Source organism: Solanum tuberosum, unplaced genomic scaffold, assembly GCF_000226075.1.
Source record: "Solanum tuberosum cultivar DM 1-3 516 R44 unplaced genomic scaffold, SolTub_3.0 scf00330, whole genome shotgun sequence".
Classification (NCBI taxonomy): Eukaryota; Viridiplantae; Streptophyta; class Magnoliopsida; order Solanales; family Solanaceae; genus Solanum; species Solanum tuberosum.
The window spans coordinates 617136-627147 of NW_006239256.1; positions in this window are offsets into that span (position 1 = coordinate 617136).

Here is a 10012-nt window from a genome sequence, read left to right on the forward strand (position 1 = left end):
AAAAAATTTATTCAAAGAACAAAACATTCTTGATTGAAAATATTTTAATTTTTAAAATTCTATTTCAAAACCAAATTAAATTTAAAAAATCTCATTCATCTCATCAGATCCTCCGCATAATTTAGCGTGACAATGTGAATGCCAATTAGACTTTTTCATGAAATATTGCTATCATGTTGTGCTTTGTATTCTTTTGATGAAAAAGTCGGTCACAACTCACACGTACGGCTGAATATTAAATTAGAGAAAAAAACTGTCAATTTTTTAAGTGTAAAAATATATTTGCGTTTTTATTTCTCGACTCATAGTAAAATAGTTAATTAAGCCATTGCAGAATTAGGAAAAAGTGAACTTTTTTCTTTTGTCTTAATTTGAATGTTTTGTTATATAAAGTCAAAAGTTAAGTTCAACATTGTCCAGAAAAAAATAGACAAATTACTATTTTCCCCAATGAGATTTGTATATTCATTAAAAATAAATAAAATTATACCATTTTGTAATAAAGAGAAATCTTACTCACGGACCTATCGATTTTGGTTTTTACCGGTTTGATTTTCGATTTAATAATAAGAAAATACCTATAAAATAAATATTTAACTTCTCCAATAATTTGACACGACGGGATAATAATGTACTTTGCATAATGCTCATAAAATAGAAATAGTAGTAACTAACATTAAAAGAACTATACATGTGCAACAAACAATAATATGAATTGAAGGCTAAAGGGCAAAGGTGGTAATCACTAAGATATTGGTATTAATATTTAATATTTATTCAGGGGTAAAGTAGTAAATCATATCGTCTTAATGGGTTATCGATTTATTCAATAACCCAATATTAAAAAATTAAAATCGAATCAATAATTCAATAATATATTTTTATAAAATCATTAGAAATCCGTTAACCCAATAATTCAATAACAATTTTATCGATTCAGTTTATTGGTCCATTCGACTATAACACACTCCTAAATAGAACTATATCTTATACATATGCTACCAATTTAAAATTTAAAATTCGATCGATCTTTAGGTTTTATCACTAAACTTATTACACACATTTATTTTTAATATTTTCTAAAATTATTTTTTAGTAATATTCGACATCTACATATATATACCTTCGATATTGAAAATATTGAATTCGATGAAATTCGTTAGTTACTTGTATGTCAAGTCCACCGTTATTTTCATAATCTCGAAAATTCCGATAACTAAAGCTGCATTCGGATTTTGGAATATAATGTAAAGTATATTAACCAAATCAGATTCAAAAGAATTTTTAGAACTATGTATTATAATAATTTAAATTCCTTAGTACACACTAGTAAAAAAAGATATTCTTTTTGACTTTGTGGAGTAGAAAAAATATTGAAGGCACGTAATTTTATGAAAATATTTGGATTCTGTGTGCTAATATTTGGAGTTTGATTCAGAAAAATAATAATCTTCTTTTACTAAATTTATTCATCAGAAAAGTATTTGTTATAATTGAAATTCATTCATTTAAAATAATACTCATTATTTTCTCTGTCCCTATTTATTTGTCTATTTTTAACTTGATATGTATTAAGAAAATAATAATTGACATAATGAGAATACCTTTATACCCATATTAATTGATAGAATTTCAAAATAAATTTACTCATTAAAGAGGTTCTACCTTTTTTCAAAGACATTAACTCTCTAAATAAATTAAGGGAACAATAGATAAGAAAATATTATTTTTTCTTGATTTATAAAAAATGACAAGTAAAAAGTAAGAATTGGACAAGTAAAAAGAGACAGAAGGAGTATGAGTTTGAGTCTGAAAAATGAAGTACTTTAGTGAATCTACTCACTACTCGCTAGCTAGCTATATAATATGATATTTAAAATGTGTTTTTCTTAAGCAAAAGTTTTGAATTTGAATTCGAAAAATAGAGAATCCTTAAGATATAGATTTACTCATTGTGAATTTAGAATGGTTGGAATCTATTCATTTGTTAAACAAAGGTCTCAGGTTGGGGTTGACCCTCGATTTTTTTAATTTTTTTTTAGTGGATTTACTAGCTCGTAGTGAATTTCAAATACGAAATACATATACAAGAACCCGAGAAAAGAAAAATGAAAATATAGCAAAAGGAAACCCCCACATGTATAAACCCTTCGGGTTGTTTGATTTGTGAGACAAGACATACAAGAATATTCCATAAGTTCAGATATGCTATGATAAAAAAACTTATGTAAACTCATAATTCCCCAACTAAAATGATATATTATTTGTGTATTTCTTAAAATATATATAATATTATCTGAAGGCATCCACGATCAAAAGAGATTGAATGATCACCCTGGTTGAGAGTTGATCTTTAACTCATTTAGGTGGTCAAGAGATTGACCTCACTTGCTACAATTTGTTTTGTTTTTAAATTTTTTTTCCCAGTATTACTATAAAATTATAAATTTTATTTTAAAAAGTAAGGATCCATCCGTTTCTTAAAATTCTAAATTTATTTATGATTTTATCTCACACTTTATATAATATAACTTCTCCCATTATTTATATTAAATAATAATTTTACGAAATATCCCAAAATTATTATTCCTATTCATCTACCAAACGACGGTCACAATGTGAATGCGAGACTTTTTCATGAACTACTACTTTGTGCATTTTGTGGTTTGTATTCTTTTGAATTTGTTAAAATCGATAATTCTAAAATTTTATTAAAAAGTTAGTCACACGTAAGGCTGAATATTTAATTCAAGTAGAAAAACAGTCAATTTTTAGTATGGAAATAAATGTTTGCCTTTTTATTATTTCTTGACTAATACATAGTGGAAACTCAAACAAGTCATTGTAGAATCAGGAAAATTTGATATTTTTTTGTTGTAATTTGAATGTCTTGTTGTATAAATTCAAAAGTTAAGTTGAACATAGACAACTCACAATTTTTTAAGAATAAAATAAAATTTGCATAATTAGTAATAAGATAAAAAAAACCATCGACGTAGTTGTATAAATTCAAGGGTGGTCATTTGAACATTTTTTATTTAAAAATTATATTGTGAATATAGAAAATAATATTGTATTAATTATTTTTAGAAATATATATTTAATATTTATATATTTTCTCAGCAAAATTTCTAACTTCGCCATTGCGTCACAAAATGTCATTAATGGTGTAAAAGACAAAAAAAAATGGTTGTTGTGAAGCAAAATTTTGAAATCTTGGTGAACTTTCAATATATAAGGGCCAAGGGTAAAACTTTATTTATATCATGTGTTCACATTAAACCAATGAATAAATAACATGATTAATTATATGTATATATTCACTCTATTACATTAATTTGACGTAAATACTCGTTATGAATTTATTTATTTTAATATTAGAGGCCCAATGTGTATAAACGGTTTCTAAATTTTGCATGTGGCAACTCACTCTAAGTTTTATATTTTGTTATTATATTTTATATTATACGATAGAAAGACAAGTTTAATTTCTAGTGTAATTAGCATAAAACCAAATATATAGAAAAAGAGATTATGGTGATTAGTTTCCTCTCATTCATGTAATTAAAACCTCAATAAAAATGGGGTTTTTTCCCCAAAAAATCGAGAACCTAAAACTCACTTCTAACGACTTATAGTCTGTTTGATCAATTTTTTAAAATTTACTTGTCTTAATTTTTTTTTAAATTAGAAGTGCTTTTGAAGAGTAATAATTTGTGTTTTACTAACTTATTATTTGAAAAATTAGTTTTGCCAATATTAAATCAGTACTTTGTGTTTGACCAATATTTTTTAGAATTACTACTCAAGAATTATTACTTTCGAATTCCAATTCAAATTCTGAATTTACGTGATATATTATATCCTTTAATCCGACACATTATTCTCAATAAAATCTAGAACCACATATTTCAATTAATTGGACATACAAATAAAAATATTTAGTCACGTACTCAAATGCTCAATTAAAACACGTCGTTATCAGGATGCTATGCATCTCCCCCGGCCCAACCTTTCATCATATATTACATAATCGATAGCTACAAGTGAAGTATCCATTTCCCCTTAAAGTGCGTGTTGAATTATTTAAGATTTGATTCGATTTAATTGTGCTAATTTTAATTAACAAAATTTCATCTCAATTATTCTCATTTTTCAATTAAACCTATCTAGATTGACTCACATTACTTGCCATCCATCCTTTAAGCATCAAAATAAAAAAAGTGTAAAGAAGCAAAGATGTTATATTGTATGTCTAATCAAACTGTTGATACATTTTTCTTTTTAATCAATCTCCATAACTAAGAACGTATTCGGTATGATGGAAAATATTTTATGTACAATTTTTTAAAAAATAGATAAATGAGTTACTTTTTTTTTTCCTGTGTTCGATAGATAAACAAAAACTGTTATCCTAAAAGTATTTGTATATATATATCATCTTGACAAATATTATTATGGGAAGGTGGGGGTAGAGGTAGGGGAGTGGGGTGATGGGATGGGGGCTATAGGATCGGGGTGAAGATAAAGTGTTGGAGGATGGAGATGACACAACCAACGGAAATGTCATTAGGTGAATTCTCAACTCTGTAAACCACCGAACAACCTTTTAATCTCGTATTGAGGGGGTTCACAATCTCTATATATACATAAAAATAATAATAATAATAATTTAAATATGTATAATGTAATTTTTTGTCTAAGAAATTCGGATGAACACTCTCATGATCTCTTAAATCCGCCCCTACTTACATCTTATTGTTGCGAGGAATTGATTTCCCCAACAAAAACAAAAATGGCTTTACTTGTCGTAATAAAATCACCCCTCTACAAGCTTCCGTTATCTCTCTCTTCAATAAGGAGTTGTTTGGTTTCAATACAAGTTATGATGAGATAAATTATAATAAAATAAATAAGTGTTTGATTTGTTGTACTAAAAATAATATGCTTTTCATAAAATTTAAGAACAACTTATTTGTTTACAAAAATATCCTTAATGAATGTGAAAAGTGATGTATAAAAGGGATTTAAATAGATCTTTGTTATTTATCTATTTTATCTCAGGATAACTTATATCGAGATTACTTTACAACCCAAGGGGATGAATAACTTATCCCAGTACTATTTATTAATACCAAGATAAGTTATTCCGAACTTGCCAACCAAACAACAAATTAAGTGGCGGCACTATAATTTAATCCCAGAGCTATTTGGTGTTATCCTTCACACGAAATTACCCCGTAGAATTTAAGAGCATATTTTATCTATTTTTTTATTGGTTCGTTAAATTTTGTTTTCGACAACATGAGAATACCTATAATCTAATATGTAAACGAAAAGACGATTAAGCAATTATGCTATTATTGATACCCAAACTAATCAAAATTGGGAAAATATCTTACTAGATATATACCTAAAATTGGGAAAACTATCTTATTAGACATATATCTAATTCTATCTATACTTTCAAATAATTACGTATCTTATCATTAATTAAGAGTTTTTTTTAATCATATATTGAGAAAAATACACCTAAATTTATGTATTTTTGCTATCAGATACACTAAAATAGGGAGAGAGACGAGTGAGATGGGGAGGGACGCAAGCGAGATAGTCATGTATCTCAGATACATGCAAACCACATCATAGATACATGTATCTAGTGTGATTCACGTGTATTTGGGATACCATATACATAGGAGAGTGATGATCGAGATGGTAGGGAGAGGTGAGCGAGATTTGTAATGTATCCCATATACATGCGAATCCATTTGAATACAATGTATTTAGACAAATAATTACACCTAATTTTGACTCCATATATCCCGAGATACAAGTATCTGAGCGTACCTGAACGCATCAAAATCTGGTAAAATTAGTAATAACGCAAATTATCATGTATCAAAATAATTAGCTCCTAAACTAGTGAAATTTCTGTAAATTTTCCTTTAAAATAATAGCTATTATCTACCGAAAAAAATAATTTACAGATACACACTAATTCCTTAAAAATAATAGCTATCTGAACGAACAAATAATTTGATTTGCTATTTAAAAAATTCAAATTCGATCATGTACACTCCTAATTCCTCCATAAAAAGTGTCATATAAATAAAATAATATTTTTTTACTCAAAAGTTACATGTGAAAACATAGAAATGACAAATAATAAAGACAACAAAGAGGGGGGGCCAACAATAAGGAGAAAAGCATCTGAGAATTGTCATATCAATTTAATTAAAGACCATTTTAAATGTGGGAAGTTACTTATTTCGTGGGTCAATTCAAAATAATTATATTTGCTAGTAAAATATATAAAAATATATACATTATTATGTATCAAAAATGTATATCATATAATAGTATATAAAATATAATTGATTATTATTTTGATAGACGAGTATTTTATGTTAATTTTTCTTTCAAAAATGAATTCACGAGTGGAGTTGAAAAAGAACTTTTATATTTAATTTGAAACAATTATGGTTCAAATATACTGAATTAACAATAATTAAGAGTTAACGACATCCTAATCTCTGATTAAGGAAAGTCATTGTCTAATTAAGGTAATAATTCTGACTTTTTAGGCCCAAAATATATTATAATCTCTTAACTTTAAATCTTTAATTAGTTGTAGGGCGGCAAGAACAGACACAAAGTTGTGATTTAATATTAAGGTTATTTAATTATGTCATAATCATATTATTAGTGTAATTTATTAATGGAAACCATATATTTTGCTTGGCATGGGTAGGTACGTACTCGTATACGTAGAAATACATGGAAGAAATGAAAGATAGAGAGAAAAATGTATAAGTGAAAATCACTACTAGAAAGATTGACACATTTTTTCCGATTAAAAAAAGTCAACACATACCATTGACACTTTCCAATTGTTACTATCAGTTAATTAAATGTAAAACTTTGTGGTATTTTATGATAACCTAGCTACCAACATTATCTTTTCATAATATTCTCTTGGAAAGCACATGTGTTTAGTAGTGAAGCTCACTCAAGACATTATGTGATCGCGAATTCTGAATCGATCCATTATATCTATATTAGATATGATTCATATTTTAATCTTGCTTTAAAATCTCGATCACAATTAACTCTTTAAGAAACAATATATTCCATTTTGCCAAGAAAAATATGATCTAATTAATACAATAGTCAAATATATAAATTTAGTAAATCCACAAACATATTATATTATTGTTACTATATATGTAAGGATAGGAAAGTGATGAACCTTGTCATTTTCTTTGGGAATAATTCCAATAGAATAATACGTTATTTAAAAAAATTGCATCCACGAGTGGAGCTAAAAGGGAACTTTATGGACTCTTTTGTGCGATTATAAAATTAATTAATATTTGTAGTTAGATAATTGGCTAATATTTAAGAGCAACTTTCACATATAGCAAACATAAAAATCATATTTGTATGTTATAGCTACAGTTTGCATAATTACGCTCCATAGCAAATTTTATGTTTGCTATGGAGCTTTTGATTTGTATAATTCGCTAGATACATCCAATTTTATATAAATTGTTCAGTTTTGTATAAACTCATTTTATACATTGTAATTTGTATAATAAGATTTGTATTTGTATAATTATAAGTGTATAGGACGAAAATATATGTATTTGTATTCGTATATACACTTTTCTCTCGCTTTATACAAACACAAATAGATTTTATACCGAAATGTATAAAATGACTAATTGTATACCGAAAATGGCTAATTGTATACCGAATCAGATGGCAAAAAAAAAGAGGGATATTTGCTGCGAATTACAAATAAAATAAATTATGACTATAACATTTAATTTGAATTAATAATTTGCTATTTCATACCATTTTTTCTAATATTTAATGAAGGTCAGAGACAAAAACATCAAGAATCTCATAAATACATAAAGTCAATAGGTCTAAAACTTGGCTTTTTATAGGGTTTTGATTTAAGGGCCATAAATATAATAGTTTGGGTGGCAAAAGGCATGATTTAGTTTCATGTGGACTCCTCTTCTCAAATAGGAATCATGAATCAGATGTCTCAAGTTCGAATCATAAAAATAAAGTATTCTTCTTTAGTAGAGAATGTGTCACTCTCAAAGAAAAATATCATAACACGAACTTAAATCAGTCATATCTTAAAATAAATATTGAACATGTATATATCGATTGAGGAAAAAACTATTGATAAACAAATAATTGATATGTAGACAGACTCTTTCGAGCTAACGTGGTGAGTGGGGAGTATATCTTTCATAGAAAAAGCGCAAAAAAACACTCTAAAGTGAAATATTTTGACCCCATAGATAACTTATGATATTGAAATCAGTACGTACTCATATATGAAGAGATACGTGGAAAAAAAAGATAGAGAAAAGAATGTAAATGAAAAAGTTCACACGAATATTATATCATTATGACTTTGCATTGATCCATTGTATCTACATTATATTATGTATGATATATTCATATCCTAACCTTACTTTAAAATCTCGATCACAATAATAACTCTTAATAATAAAACAACATATTCCAATTGCCAAATATACAAATAGTGTAGTACATATATATATAAAGGATATGTAGTTAGGGAGGAACCTACTTGATTCTTGTGAGGAACATCTTGTCATGTTCTTTTGGGAATACATTCCAATAGAATAAACAATTAAAAAAAAATTCATCTATGAGTAGAGCTAATTAAAAGAGAACTTTATGGACTTTTTTGTATAATAATTTTTAATACTTAGTAGTTAAATAATCTACTAATATAGTAATCATATATATATAAAAGAGAACCTTAGGCCCGCCTACGTGGCGCCACCACAAACAAGAATTCCCTTTTAATTTATTTATTTACAAAATTAACATTCCCTTTCATGAAAAGTTGTGACAATTATGAAAAGTTGCGACTTTAATGAAGAATTGTGATTTTTATGAAAAGTGGCGACTTTAATAAAGAGTTGCGACTTTTATGAAAGATTGTGACCTTTCCGAAGGGTTGCAACTTTTCCAAATAGTTATAACCTTTCTGATAAGGCACGATAAACATTTGTTCACACTACCATTTGTTGTCTATAAATAGAGGGATTCCCTCTCATTTTAACATAACAAAAATTCTGAACCTCCTCTTCTTCTTCTTCCCAATTAAATATTTGTATACTTTGCTCATGTTGAGTGGCTCACTGACACTATTGCTTATTATACAGATCATGATATGTATTTTTACAATCATTAATTTATAATTTATGCTTATGTTATTAAGGCTAAATGATAAGATGTAATAATTTTTTATTTTTCTTTACATTATTAATGTTTGTTACTACGTAATCTTATATGTAAGATAATATAGAATTTTAGTTTTAATGCCTGATAGGTTTTAAATATTATTTTATAAATTTCGTGATATTAAATTCCCACGCTTCGCGCGGGTATTTAATGAAGATTGGAGAAAAAAACATTAGAATCTCATAATACATAAAGTCAAATGTCAAAATTGAGGGCCTTAATTATATTATTTTGGGCGGCAAAAGGCATGAAGTTATACATGATTTCATTTAGGTCCCCTATTTTCATATAGGAATAATAGGGATTTTAAAATTATTATTATTATTATTATTTCATCAATTAATATATTCAACACTTTGGTAGTTCTTTTATTCCATATCATTGAGTTAGGTGCCTATTGTTTATGAAGAACTTGGTACATTTCTTTATTAGTTGTCCGCTCAAAGCCTCAAATATGTCATCGAACTTAAAAAAAAGCTCATCTATATCATTCGTTAAAAATTAGCTCATCTATGCTATTTTCATTTGAGAAAAGGTTCATCCATGCCATTATTTATTAACTGAAAAAGGCTCTATATGAAAATATTTTTTTTTAAAAAAGAAAAGAAAAATGACTTTCCTAGTAAAAGTAGGAAAACAAGTTCTACAAATAGTATTTCACATTGATTGTGTCTTCCCCACCTTCCAATACATTTTATCTTCACACCCA